The 15,772-nt window shown below is 41.0% G+C and overlaps 1 long non-coding RNA gene across 1 annotated transcript; it reads left to right on the forward strand.

Moving 5' to 3' along the window:
* The first annotated feature begins 6,018 nt into the window (after nt 1–6,018).
* Nucleotides 6,019–14,838, forward strand: LOC309478048. The gene is made up of 2 exons (XR_014198785.1): nt 6,019–8,079; nt 12,055–14,838. It is a non-coding gene; the product is annotated as an uncharacterized lncRNA (long non-coding RNA).
* The last annotated feature ends 934 nt before the right edge of the window (nt 14,839–15,772 follow it).

A 15,772-nucleotide genomic window follows, 5' to 3' on the forward strand; every position in this document is an offset into this window, starting at 1 on the left:
TCACAGCAGTGGGCGTTTACACTGAAGTCTCACCACAGCCAATCACAGCAGTAGGCGTTTACACTGAAGTCTCACCGCAGCCAATCACAGCAGTGGGCGTTAACACTGAAGTCTCACCACAGCCAATCACAGCAGTGGGCGTTTACACTGAAGTCTCACCACAGCCAATCACAGCAGTGGGCGTTTACACTGAAGTCTCACAGAGACTTCAAACCGAGAGTTCAAATCAGAGGCTAAAATCAGGTTAGGAAAAATGCCTTTTATTTCTAAATTATGACAAGTTTTGATGTAAAAATTATACTAATATTATAAGTGCACCCCAGGAAACACTCTAAAATAATAGACATAATCAACATATATAAGCTGACACTTGAGAGTTTACAGTTCAAGACTCTTATTCAGAGTCCTGCAACGTGTCGGGTACCCACATAAAAGTGTCTAAAACGGGTGGATTGTGACATTCCTAAAATTCGCGGGCGGGGATGTGGGCGGATAATGAACTCCTTGCGGGTGGGTAGCGGATGAAAAATATGTGCAATATTTGTATGTCTAAATTACCATTACACATTGGCAAATATGTGTTTTAGATATGACCTTTTGACCCATCATGTCACCACTGCAACAGTGCGACTTTCGTTGATGCTTCTCGTAGCCTAGTTGGAGCGTTGCAGGAGTAGCTATGGATGAAGTAAAAGTAAAGTTGGCGAGTGGAGTAAATAAAATTGTTGACAACGAGTCTTTAAAGGCAAAATCGGATGTGTGGAGAAAGTGTGGTGTAATACAAGATCAGGAAAATAACATCATAAGCGGCTTTGCGGCTTGCAAAACATGCCATAAAGTTTTGCCGTTTGATAGCCGGAAGCTGGGCACGTCTTCTCTTAGTAAGCATGTCGAGACTTGCAGGAGCACAGGGGTTGCCAGTGCGACAACTGACAGGTACTTTGCCAAAGGCTACAAACCTCCAAGAGGGGAAGACAAGGAGGCGATGACACAATTGGCTGTGCAATTTGTGTGCCGAGACATTAGATCATTTGAGACTGTGTGCGGCGATGGATTTTTGGAACTGGCACAGGGCTTAATTGACACTGGGGCACGAGCTGGCCTTGTGGACACGTGTCAGCTTCTGCCCGATCCAACTACTGTCTCCCGTAGGATCACTAAATATGCCGAGGATAACAGACAAGGCATAATTCCGGAGCTGAGGGAACAATTGATCGAGAGCAACGGGGCTGTGACGCTGGATTTGTGGACGGATGATTTCCGAAAAATTGGATATCTCTGTGTGACAATACATTACATTAAAAGCAATTGGGAACTGCAGGAGCGAGTGCTCTGCACAGCTGAATGGGACAGCAATTTACGTAAAACAGCTGACAACCTCAGGCCAGCCATCGTCCAAGCACTCCGCAAATTTGGACTGGATGAGTTCTTTCCCAAACTAGTGTACGTAACTGACAGAGGTGCAAACATTGTTGCGACCCTCCGCACAGCCACGAGATTGAGTTGCGCAGCACATATCCTGAACACAGTATTGCATACCACACTTGGGAAACCTGCTGGGGACGATTTGTTTGGCAAAGAGGTATCTGGTGTCATTGAGTCCGCTAAGTCGCTTGTGGCTTACTTTAAGCAGTCACATCTCCAGAATCGTCTGCAAAAAACACTGAAAGCATCCGTGGAGACGCGATGGAACTCGCTTCACACGATGCTGGACTCCATTAGCAGCCAGTACGAGGCCATCCGTGCTCTTCTGGAGGAACGTGACGAAGAACACCGTTTAAACTGCATGAGCAAGGAGACTTTGCATGACATTGTGAATTTTTTGGCACGATTCAAAGAAGCCACCAAAGCCCTGAAAGCATCCAAAACTCCGACCATTCACTTGACAGCTGTGTGGTTGGAGCGCCTCAGACGTCCCCTTCAGCTGTCTTCTACCGACAGTCTGACATTGTCATCGCTTAAAGAAAAATACCTCAAGATTTTAACTGAGAAATTTGAGCTGCATCTCTTGCACAAGCTGGCAATGTTCTTGCATCCAAAGTTGAAAAGCCTGAAGCTGCTGGCAGACCATGGTGAAATTATGGGAGTTCATAGCGAAGCACGGCATCTTGTGAAAGGTAAGCTATTCAATCACAAACTAATATATGCTACTTGTCTTTAATAATTAACAATTATTGTTAATGGGCAAATTAATAATTTAGTGAAATATATACATCCATGTGTCTATTTCTTTTAAATAGAACTCGAGGAGAAACGCGAAGATCTGCTACCAGGCCGCAGCATGTCGGCGGGTCCAGCTGCGAAGAGAGTTTGTTTGGTTTCAACAGTGGATTGTTTGTCAGACGTAGAGGACTCCAGCGCTGACACTGTGCTGCCCGAGGACGAGGTCTCTGCATACATCGAGTTCAAGCCACCCAAGGGGGATCCTTTCGATGTTTTGTTGTGGTGGAAAGAGCATGCGAAAACATTTCCCAACCTGGCAATGATTACGCGGAATGTTCTCACCATCCCAGCATCGAGCGCTGCGAGTGAGAGAGACTTTTCCACAGCTGGATTTGTAATTCAAGAACAGAGAACGCAACTTAAACCTGGGACTGTGGACGATGTCCTTTTCCTGCACAGTAACCTTAAGGGAAAGTAAATGCATAGGCATAGGCCTATAGCCTATTGTTTGTGAGCGACAGGCTCAGGTTGTATTTTTTCTTGTTCTTTTTTTTTTTCATTAATAGGTCTATTTGCGTATAGGCTAATGTTATCAGGTTACAAACAAAGCGCACTTTAGCCTGTTTCATTAGCCCATTCATGAGGCTATTGTGATGTTGAGAGAGGTGCGAGATAAAAAAATAAAGCACTTTAATTGGAATGATTTTAGCTTGTGTGTGATTTATCGCGGGCACGGGTCGGGTAACGGGCCAAATATTAACGGGGCTGGGCGGGTGCGGATTTAATTTTAATATTATCACGGGTGACGGGTCGGATCTGGAGCTGAACTTTGCGGGTACGGGCGGGGGCGGGTCTCCAAAAATGGACCCGTCCAGGACTCTGCTCTTATTAAAGCTGCAGTGTGTAACATATTTTTGTAAAATGTATATAATAAGAGCGTACATCATGAATCCATTTTCCAAAGCGTTTTTTTGTTTTGTTTGTCTTATCCTGAATCACTACGGTACACCTATAATAAGTGTTTATATTCAGACTATATTAGACTGGTCGGGTCGTACCATTGCGGAGTAGCCCAGTACATGCGTGACTCGTCATAGACACAAACAGAGAGAAGTAGCTCCGGCTACAATGCTTTTCCACAAGACGCATGCAGTTTATTAACCGCTAAAGTGCCAAAAGTTACGGACTGCAGCTTTAATATGGAGATATATAAGCTCAAACATAAAATCAAAAATATTAAGAATATAATTTTTAAATGTATAAAAATATTATATATATATATGTGGTATAACAACTTATAACCACAATTACAGTGAAGCCTCATGTGTGGTCATGCTTCATTTCAAATCTGAGGATGATATCTCTAAAACTATGCATTTTATTAATCATTTCATAAGATCATGTTATGTGTGTTTTTAGAGAAGGCTAATAAAAATGCTAATGAAATTATTTATGGTCCCTAAAACTCCCTTGCACTCTAATGTCTGGAGCGGAGAACTGCCCATTCACAACTCTATTGTCTTCTCTCAACGAATGTTAGCACTTCTGACTGTATGAGACTTAATATTCATTATTCTTTTGTTTTTATTCAGCAATTATCCCCTTAAGCCCTGAAGGCATTTTTAGAGATGTTTTGTCTGAGTGACAAACACAAAACTAAAGACTCATGACTCCAAAACTAAAGCAAGGAAAGTCAAAAGGTAGATATCGTTTGATAGAACACTAACAAATATAAATATACATTACATTTGGACATTCTCCTGCCGAGAAACTGCTGATAAAAGACAAAAAAAAATATATATAATTTTTATCATGATTTTGCATATCAGGAAGGAAATAAGGTAAGAGGAAAATTCTTTTTGGTGAAGTCCCTCTACGTGTAAGCTGCATCTGGACACAATTGTGTGGTGATTGGATAAAGGAATCAAAAGTTACAGCATTTGGAACCAAGATAGCCTTTTTGTTCAGTCCTTGACGCCCCCTAATGGGCATTTTTAAAATTGTTCCTCCATGAGGAATATCTTGTCATCAATGCAATAGATTATATTCATTTTGGGCTCATTTTAACTGTAATAATATGCTGTAAAAAATGATGTGCCATTTTCAACGATCTGTGAATGTTTCATGAGCTGTATGATGTTTGATGACACATTGCAGTATATAGTACAAAAAAGTATTTTATAGATTATGAAAAAAAGAAATTTTACTTATCAGCCAATAACTCACCAATACTTATGAGTTTTTCGAATTGGCTACATTCACTTGAAAAGTTTAGACTCTAAGCTTTCAAATGACATCAATTTTGTGTTAATCAAGGCAATAATTTTGAAAAATATGATAATTAATATTTACGCAGCTAGGTGGCGCCCGCAGGCGGTACACTCCTGTTTAGAGCGACTAGTCAGCTCTCGTTCAGAGTTGATCGAAGTGGCTAGATGCTTTAAAAAGCTGAGATTCTAAGCTTTAAGATGATACATATATTTGTTATTCCACGTTTGAAAACAAACACAGACGGTTCCGGGAAAATTGGAAAACACATTGCACCCCAGAAAGATGAGAGACTTGTTTTTTAGCCAAGTATGCATCACTTTGTGAGGAATATCTCGTGATCAATGCAATGGATTATGTTGTGTTTGGGCTCTTTGTAATCGTGAGAATCTGCTGTTAGATAAGATTTTTCACAATCCATGCATGTTTCATGGATATATGAGCTGAAACGTCACATCAAAACATCTCATCACTGCTACTGCTACTTCATTGGATGTGCGCCTGTGCAACTTCATGTGTTAGAAGTCCATGAGGAATATCTTTAGATCTGAGTGATGGATTATGGTGAGTTTGGGCTCTTTTTAATCTTAACAATCTGCTGTAAATAATGATGTGCCATTTTCCACAATTTACGCATGCTTCGTTGAGTTATGAATGAAAACGCGACATCATAGCTCCATCTATATACAAGTCTCTGTTTGCGCCTGTGGGGGTTCGTGTGTTACAACTCCATTAGGAATATCTTCAGATCTGAGTTATGGATTATGCTGAGTTTGGTGAGTTTTTCAATTTTCTACGGTCTGTGCATGCTTCATGAAGTTATAAGCGAGAACCAAACGCGAGTGCTTCATGAGTATATACTTGGCGACGTGCGTCTGTGGTATTTTTTTGTGTTAGAACGCCATGAGGAATATCTTTAGATCTGATTGATGGAATATATTTCAAAATTCTAAATATCAAACATTACAGATAGATTATTTTGCACTCCTGACATAAATTAAGAAATGAATGTCACTGAAACCAGTTTTATCATAAACAGTGGTCAAATATCAAAGCTGGAATCTTTAATCTTTTTAACCCTCTCATTATGTTCTAACCATGAAATATTTTTTCAAATACGTTTTTATGACATTAAATAGGTTCAATTATACAAATCAAAAAAGATTTTTGAAAAAAAAAAAGATACTTTTTTTGATACTAAGGGAAATGTTGCCATGGCAACGCTGTACCACAATGGAAAATGGTCATAAAATAAGTTTTTCCTATTCAATTATGATTTTCTTTTCTATTTAATTGCACATTTCTTTTAGAAATTGGTAGATTTATATACTTTGAACTCATGCAAACCAAAAATAAGTAGATCCCTATCATTTAATCACTATCATTCCCAATCATTTGGCTAACTCATCCGCACTCTCATCACATGGAAGAGCTAACTCTGCAATCTTCCTAATGCCCTTTCTGTAAAATTTTGCTGTATTTATTTTCTGAAATGAAGAAATCAATTAGTTATTTATACATAAATACAACTATACTACAAAAACACTTCAAATAAATAAAGAACAAATTGTTGACGCTACTATCTACAGTAAAACTATGTTAGACAAAGTTGATTTGTGAATAAAAAGATAATGCAATAATCAAAGATATAATCAAAGATAATGCAAAAAAATTCCCCCTTGAGAAGAGATGTTTAGAAATTAGGTTAATAGAGCAATTTCTGGAGCTCCTCAACTTGTGTCTTCCATGTGACCGTAGGAAAGAGAGTTTTGAAGGGACATTCAAATGTCATGTGACTTAAAGAAAGCACATCATTGGCTACCTTAAGGCCTGCCCTTTTAATTTCCATTTTTCTGAATAACAAGGAAATTAGTAGAAATTAATTGTTGACATAATATGGCAACACCGTATCGGGCTAAGGATGCTCAGTTTGTCCAGATCAAGTAAGATGTTTTAACATGCAGTGAATGTTGAACAACAATAATCTCTGGAGCTGTTGGTGATCTTTGAACATAAAGGGGTTAAAGTCCCACTGAAGTGCTTTGGATCACGCAGCTTTCTATGATGCGTTGACGTAATTTCCACTGAAACAGGAAGTTAAGGCGGGACATATTGAATGGCTCCTCCCTCTTTTCAAATAGCCAATAGCGTTTAGTTTACCTCACAGACTGCAAGTCGTACTTGAGAGCACCATGGATGTGGATCCGAGCGCTGATGATACGCTGGATTCAATAGTAGAGGTGAATAAATTCTAGCCATTTCATTCTTAACCAACATACAGTTGGAAAGCTGAATAAAACTGGAGTGTTTGTGCAATCAAACACACATCTCCAACCCATATTTCTCCGTGACGTGTCAACGGTGGCTTTGGCCAGGTGGGATTTATAGCATAGGGTTTGGAGCTTTAGATTCTAGAGAGCATTTGATTGGACAGAAGATGTGATGAGAAGCTGGAGTCCGCGGTGATGTCATAAAAATCCGTGATCCATTTTTAGAAGTGAGAGACTGTAAGTTTGAATGCTTATTTCTCCTAAATGCAAATTTTGTCATTGTTTTGGAGCACCAGCTTATTCATAACCTTAAGGCTAACAAATCCATATTAAAAGATATGTAAGACATATAAAAAAAAAACGTACATTTTGATTTCTCGGGGCCTTTAAAGGGTAACTAAACCAACTTTTTTTTAGTTAATGATCTGTAAGAATGGGGCTTTATTAGTGCTGTTCATTGATTCGAGTAACTTTTTTGACATTTGGGTATAAAGTGTTTTAATTCTACAATATATGGTGTAAAAACGTCTGAGTGCTGCCCTCTTCAGGTTGAACGGTGGCTACTGCAGTTGAATTTTTCTATTGGATGTTTGCGGTGGCACGTGACGTAAGCCGTGGCACGTGACGTAAGCAGGTTCCAGCTCACCACACCCTTGGTACGAGCTCACCACGCCCTTGGAGGTATAAAAACCATCTTGTTTCATCAAAATCACTGTAGAGACTAGCGAGTCAGGAGTTGGAATTGCGAGTATTGAAAACGATCAGGATAGATTATTTTTGCATCTATTTAGCATAGCATTTCGCTGCTCCTCCTGCATGGACTCCATCACCGCAGCAGCGTCTTGAGGTGAGTGATCATATATATTTTAATCACAATTCATGGTTAGGCTAAAGTTAATCCTCGGGGGTCGACAAACGCGCCGGTGCATTTTGCTGGATTTTTTCACATAGCGGCAAAATATGAATATGCCTACAGAGAGCGCGCGCTATTGACATCAACTCGATAAAACTCATCAGATGCATGTACTTTACGTCGTCTTGCGACCCTGTGAGGAATAATAATTACGTAATAGTAATAATAATCCTGGAGAAAATTACCTCAGAAGTTTGTGAGTTAATTAATTAATAGTATTTATAAACATTTTAAAATCTCTAAAATGACTGAATATAAGACTGTAATTGTAAACCATAACACAATTTTTTATTTTTTTTAGCCTACTATGACCAGATAGCCTGGGAAAACCCAGACAACTTCCGGCAAATTTAGATTTGCTCTGCAAGTAGTCTGGCAAAGAGCCCATTCAAGCCCATTTCTAGAAACCAATCAGAAACATTGAGGCGGGCTTTACACAATGACGATCGCTCTGATTGGTTTTAGGTCTATCCAATTGCGCCCAGAGGCATTTGAGCGATGTCCGTTGGTGAAGCGCAGCAACTTTTAAATGCATTATTATATTCAAATTGCAAACACATGAGGACAGTCTCCATGAAAGACCCACTGGCAGATGAATGTGCTACTACATTTCTCTCTTAAATTAGATTTAATAGAGGATTTTAACTGTGACAAGATGATTGACAGGGCAGTTTACGTGACAGGATGCACGCGACAGGTCCGTCCGATAAAGATGACGAAGCAGTATGTCCCAAAGCTTGCCTACTTTTTTGCTACACATTCAAAAGTAAATACCTTTTCTTCACAAAAAGAGTACATACTTTTATGGCGTAGTGTAACTTAGTCGAACTGGGACGCAGCATATGGCTTTACACAATGACGATCGCTCTAATTGGTTTTAATAATAATAATAATAATAATACATAGGTCTTATATAGCGCTTTTCAAGGAACTCAAAGACGCTTTACAAATGAAAACAAACAAACAAAGACGAGAGTGCTATTATAGATTGTAGGCGAGCTGAAACAGGTGAGTTTTGAGCAGTTTTTTGTAGGTGGTCAGTGAGTCCGAGTTTCTGATGTGGATGGGGAGTGAGTTCCAAAGGGTGGGGGCAGCGATGGCGAAGGCTCGGTCCCCCAAAGTTCGGTGCGTTGATTTGGTGATGGGTTTGAGAAGGTTTAAGTCGGCAGAGCGGAGGCGTCGGGAGGGGCAGTGGTGCTGTAAGAGGTCTGTGAGGTATGGAGGGTCCAAGTTATTGAGGGCTTTGTAGGTGATGAGCAGAACTTTGTAATGGATGCGCTGTAGTACAGGGAGCCAGTGAAGCTGTTGGAGGACGGGGGTGATGTGGTCTCTGGATCGGGTGTAGGTGAGGAGGCGTGCAGCAGAGTTTTGAACGTATTGCAGTTTTTGTAAAACAGAGGAAGGAAGACCGTATAGGAGGCTATTGCAGTAGTCGAGTCTTGATGTAATGAATGCATGGATTAGAGTTTCAGCAGCAGATGTGGAGAGGGTGGGGCGTAGGCGAGCAATGTTACGTAGATGGAAAAAGGCAGTTTTGGTGATATGACGGATTTGGGGCTTAAATGTGAGTGTAGGGTCAAAAATGAAACCAAGATTTCGGATCTGGGGAGAGGTGGTAACTGTATGGCCATCGACGGAAAGAGTGAAGTCTTGGGAGGAGGGGAGGAGTGATTTAGGACCAATGATGATGATTTCCGATTTATTGCAGTTGAGTTTAAGGAAGTTTGCGTTCATCCAGGATTTTATTGCAGAGAGGCAGTTTGTGATGGTTAATACTGTGGCAGGAGTGATGGATCTGGTGCTGAGGTACAGTTGTGTGTCGTCAGCGTAACTGTGGAATTTTAGTCCGTGATTTTGAATGATAAGTCCAAGGGGAAGCATATACAGGATAAACAGAAGGGGACCTATCACCGAGCCTTGAGGGACTCCGTGACTGACAGGTGTGGTGTGAGACGTACAGTTGTTGATGGATATGAATTGAGATCTGTTGGTGAGGTAAGAGGTGAACCAGGAGAGAGCTGAGCCAGAGATGCCAAGATGTTGTAGTCGTTGTAGAAGGATGGAGTGGTCAATGGTGTCGAAGGCGGCAGAGAGGTCAAGTAGGAGGAGAATGGAGAGGGAACCAGAGTCAGAGGCGAGTAGGAGGTCATTTGTTACTTTGAGTAGTGCAGTTTCAGTAGAGTGATGAGTGCGGAATCCGGACTGAAAGGTTTCGTAGAGCTGATTGGAGAGGAGGTGATGTTTTAGTTGAGAGGCGACCGAGCGTTCCAGGAGTTTAGACAGGAAAGGTAGGTTGGAGATGGGGCGGAAGTTGTTGGGGATGTCAGGATCCAGGCCAGGTTTTTTAAGTATTGGTGTGATGGCGGCAACTTTGAGGGAAGAGGGAACTGTTCCAGAGGTGAGAGAGGAGTTGATGATGACCATGATGAGTGGGCTGAGGCAGGGAAGGCAATGCTTGACCAGTGCAGATGGAATGGGGTCCAGTGGGCAGGTTGTGAGGTGGATTTTGCTGAAATGGTTAGTGAGATCGGTTTCTGTAATGACTGATAGGGAGGGGAGTGTGATGTGAAATGGAAGGGATGAAACAGGTTGAGGGTCTGTGCTGGGAGAGATGTTCACAGAAAGTTCTTGGTGAATGCTGTCAATTTTGTATTTAAAGAAGTCGATGAAATTATTGCATTTGTCCATGGTGAATAAGTGAGTGATATTGTCAATGGGTTTGAGTAGTTTATTAACTGTGGCAAACAGGGTCCGGGGGTTGGAGGATCCAGAGTGAATGATACCAGAATAAAAAGCTGTGCGGGCTGATGTAAGCGCTGATCTATAATGGTGGCTGTGATCCTTGTAGGCTTGTAGGTGTACAGTGAGTCCAGTTTTCTTATGTAGGCGTTCCAGTTGTCTGCGTTCTTTTTTGAGTTTGTGCAGTTCAGGGGTAAACCAGGGAGCAGAGCGGGAGAATGTAACTGTTGCAGTTTTAACTGGTGCGAGAGTATTGAGGCTGGATGAGAGTGTGCAATTGTAGTGAACTACTAGGTCGGCGGTGGTTGAGTTTTCAGGGATGCTGGGTATGGAAATTTTGTTTGCGATATGGGAGGAAAGGGAGGTGAGACAGAGGGACTTTAGATTTCGGTAAGATATGGTGCGTGTCTGCTTGAAATGAGGGCTGGGGAGGTTGATGTGAAATGTTATGGCGAGATGATCAGATATGGCCAGGTCTGTGTGTGAGAGAGTGTCGATATTAAGTCCAGTAGAGCAGACCAAGTCCAAAGTGTGTCCACGGGTGTGGGTAGGGAAATTGACATGTTGTATGAAATTAAAACTGTGTATAAAGTCCAAGAAATCCGTGGTGGGTTTGGAGGTGGAAGAATCGATGTGGATATTGAAGTCACCTACGAGTAATATGGTTGATGAAGTTGTGCAGAGTTGAGTTATAAATTCTGAGAAATCTGACAGAAAGGAAGGATTGGGTTTGGGAGGGCGATAAATTGTTGAAATAGTCAGAGGAGTGGGGCCTAAGAGTTTAAAGGAGAGGTGTTCAAAAGAGGGAACAGATGGGATGGGGAGAGGGCGAAGCTTGAGAGTTTATCTGTAGATGGCAGCAATACCACCACCCCTGCCTTCAGGACGAGGTTGGTCCATGTATGAGAATCCAGTGGGGGTGGCTTGGTTGAGGGAGAAATAGTCATGGGGTATTTGCCAGGTTTCAGTTAAACAGATTAAATCTAATTGTGAGTCCAGGATGAATTCGTTGAGAATGGTGCTTTTATTGTTAAGGGATCTTGTGTTCAATAGTCCAAGTTTGAGAGACTCTTGTTTTGAAGGGGATGAAGCGGAAATGGGAACTGACCGGAGGTTGAAATGGTTCACGTGACGTTGGCTCTGATGACGTTGTGCGTTGCTGTTTAGATGCCGGGACGCGGAAGAGAAGAAATGAGGAAGTGTTGTGCTGAAGCTGTCGTTCCCGGTGGATATGTGTATTAAGTTTCTATGGGAACCTCTGTGGATGTAACGGTGGCGTTGAAGTAGTCCAAAGGTTTTTATTTCAGCGGTCAGCTCCGGAGTAGCCGATGGATAGCGGTTTAGCTGGAGTAGCTGTTTAGCTGAGTACCGGAGAGCCATGACGTTGTTAGTGAAGTTTTGCAACCAAGGAAGCAGAGTGGAGAGCAGAAAAAGAACTAGGACCAGGTACTGCATCGTCCGGGAGGGAAGATTGAGTCGTCTTGGGCAGGAGAAGTTAGCGTTGCCGCCCGAAAGCGCGGGTGTTAACCCGATCGATCCAGCGGCGTTGCCAACTATACAGTCCGTAGTCCCAAAACGCAGCCGGACCAAACTGGGTCGGGTCCCTCGGTAGCAGAGACGTGCAGGCAAAAAGGTCCAGGTAAGTGCTGAGGCAGTTTTTGATTCAATAAGAAGTTTTGATTTGATTTCCCGGAGTTTTAGGTCCATCCAATTGCGCCCAGAGGCATTTGAGCGACGTCCGTTGGTGACGCCCCTTTGGAAATGAGTTATTAATGAAGCTTTGCCAGACCATAACTCAGTTACTACTGAGAATGGTCTGGTTTTAACCAGGCTAATGACCAGAGACATTGGGTGCCAGACTGAACCAGTCAGCTCCAGATCTGCAGGTGTGCAGGCTAACATGAAGCCCATGAGGAGAAGCAAAGGTGATTTTGAATATAACCAACATAACCAAATTATGATTATTTATGCTTTTATTTAATTTTGTTTTAACTTTTTTTTCTTTTACATAGAGTCTTCATAGAATACTTCTTTTCCAATGAAGTATTACCCCACAAAGTGACTAAGTACATTGTTTATGAAGATAAACTGCTGGAACTTTTTAGACTTCTCTGGACAAATGGCTGTACCAGAAAAACAGTGTGCTCAGTTTATTCGGCCCAACGAGGAGGAGGCAGTGAGCAGACACAGGTCAAAGTTCTTTAAAAACACATGAGGTCTGTGATAATCTCTAATCGTGAAACAGCGCATGAAGTTATGTTTGCGTTTTGTTTACCTATTTATCTGTATGAACCCTGGTTTTGTGTATAGTACTACTTATTAAATGAATTAACTGGACTTAAAGGAATAGTTCACTTTAAAATTAAAATTCTGTCATCATATACTCACCCTCATGTTGTTTCAAACCTGTATGAATTTGTTTCTTCTGCTGAACACAAAGGAAGATATTTAGAAGAATGTGAGTAACCAGGCAGTTTCTGGGTCCCATTGACTTCCATAGTATATTTTTTTCCTACTATGGAAGTCAATGGGACCCAGAAACTGCCTGGTTACTAAATATTACATTCTTCTAAATATCTTCCTTTGTGTTCAGCAGAAGAAACAAATTCATACAGGTTTGAAACAACATGAGGGTGAGTATATGATGACAGAATTTTAATTTTAAAGTGAACTATTCCTTTAACACTCTGGTCTTGTCGTATTTCATAGCTATACCTTTGGGTATCTCCCTACAACAGATGTTCTCTACCAGGGACAGTGAGCTGCAGTGCCCACAGGTGCACCTGTTGAGACAGAATCATTTGTAATTGTAGAGGGAAACTTGAAATATGTTTTTCGCTTAATTACTAACACTAAATCATACCAAAATTAACCTAAATGCATGGGTTTTAAATTTTTTGATAGTTCCGTTAGCATTTGCTATGAGCATTAGCCTAATTTAACCATAATGCTAATGTTTTACACTGGCCCCATTCTCCCTTGCGCGGCTGCTTCGCTAGCATCGTCGGATGCCGATCGCGATGCGGGAGTTAAGACCGCAGTTTGAGCCAGCGGCTCGAATTGATATGGCTCTGGCCCTGTGTCCACAGACAATTCACCCTCCTCCACTTCAGGTGAAGGTGGGGGAGAAAAGTCCTCGACTTCAAATGACAGCTCTGTTGCAAAGCTACTTGCGTCACTCCAGTCACTCTCCATTTTAGAGTCTGACAGCAGCTGTCAATTAATCCGTCACTGCGGGTCTCAGGTGCACGCCCTGATGGATCTATAATGTCTACGGCTGCGACCCAAGACCTTTCCTCTGATCCGTATCCCTCCCAGTCCACCAGGTAGGCCTACTGCATCCCATTACCCCTCCTGTGTGAATCTAGGATCTCCCGGACAAGATCAGCAGGAGATCCATCAATCTCCAGGGTTGGAGGTGGCTTTGAATCGTTGCTCACAGGATCCGGTGCAGGTTTTACAATAATTTAAGAATAGTTATGTAAGATTATTTATGAATAATCTGCAGACCATAGTTAGGACCTGTTAAAAAATTACTGGTTTTGATAGAAAAACACGAGATACATTTTGTAATGGGAATTTTTGATTTTCATTGATTTACAGTATTGATTTTCATTTATTTCAGTAAGACATTGAAATGATCCTTGCTGGACTGTACGTGGTCTGCCAACATATGACTAATGTGTGTGTGTTTTTAAACACTGGGAAACAGGTGAGACGTCAGGAGGAGGCAGATTGAAAAGGGACCTCTGACCCCTAGAACTTGTGAGTTTGTAAGAATAAACTCAGCAGGATTAGATCACTAGCAGAGAAACCTTCCCTTGTTTAGATAAGGGCCTGTAAGCAGAAGACCTTGAAAGCAGTATAAAGGCTCCTCTGCCCTCCCTCTCGTCGTCGCACTTGTTTCACAGACTGTACTTGTGACTTCTGTGTCTCAACTGGGCCTTCTTGCAGGAATAAAATGCTTTTAATGATCATTTGATTTTCAGAGTGTCTCTTACGCAGTTGATGATTGTTTAATAAATTTTTGCCACAACAATTTCAAGTTTCAACATTATTTGTTCTTCAGATATTCCTCTTTAAAAGAAAGAAACTGTATGCAAAGTGACCCACATTTGGGGTTTGACCACTGAAAATGTGTGCAAATGACCAATTTACTCATGGCGCTGCATTAATATCTCCATATCTCTGGGACTGATCCATCGAGGGCCTTTAAAATGAAGATACTAAGTGAAAAGTTTGTTAAGAACCGGAATCTAAAAAGATATTAAGATATCTTTAATACTTCTTGAGTTACAGGCATTCAAACTTGAGGCAAAAAAAACACAAGAAGACTTTTTTCCATTTTTGAACGGTCACCGTTAGCATTTAATTAAACAAAGATTTCTAAAGTAAACAGATTTAACTAATACACCTACCAATCACTGTGTAAAAATATAATAATGATGCAGACATCTTTCTAAAGTCATTTTTAAACCCCTCTAATTTGGCTCCAAATCTTGAAATTTTGACCGCCCTCTACAAAACAGTGGATTGCGCAAGTACATATTCATCTGTGACATTTAATATTTTGATTATCATCACTATTTATGTTTGCCTTTCAACAGAAAAAAAGAAAGAAAAATCAAAGTCAAACATTTGAGCCGGTGACCTCTGGTTGAGTTGATACAGAATGACCCTAGTAATACTTTTCCCACTTTTCTCATTTAATATTATTTTATTCATATATTTAATAAAATTGCAAATTCGCTTATCGCTGTAAGTAACAATTGAAATGTTAAAAAAGTTGAATTCATGTTCATTTTGGAAATGTCTCAGTATTTGGTGTGTTTTCTTTTGCTTTCAGCCGTTTGTATGATGGCATGGACTAAACCATGATCCATGTTATCCAGCATGATTTGAAAAGAGCATCTTGTGCTGCGATAGAATTTTTTTTTTAATCTGACCTGACTCAATGTCTACAATTTGTCGACATATCTCATTGCCACTAATTTGCATAAACCTAGAAGTGCAGAATTTGCAATATTTAGCCTATTTAGAGCTTTTTAAAAAATCCTAAAACATTTGTACACCACTGTATAAATTTCGACCTATAATGTTGATAAATAGGCCTACATGTTATGTGTCAGAGCTAATGAAACAACTTACTTCTGATACTATAGATGAGCTGAATTCAGTCTTGTCATATGTCCAGCCATCAGCACAACTCTCTGTCTGCAGTTCAGTCGCGTTTCTGTGACTCAGTTTGTCTGTGATTAAATGCCACTGAGTTTCAGTGTACCGAGTGCATTTGGACAGTGCCAGTGATGAATCCAGTGGGATAAACGCGCGCAGGAGGGATGAGGTGCTCTCATTCAGTGCAGCCGTTATATTCGGTATGCGACAGTGATGCTCCGGCACACCAGCTGTAAAGTTATTT

The sequence above is a fragment of the Leuciscus leuciscus genome (assembly GCF_965113295.1).
Source record: "Leuciscus leuciscus genome assembly, chromosome: 16".
Taxonomy (NCBI): domain Eukaryota; kingdom Metazoa; phylum Chordata; class Actinopteri; order Cypriniformes; family Leuciscidae; genus Leuciscus; species Leuciscus leuciscus.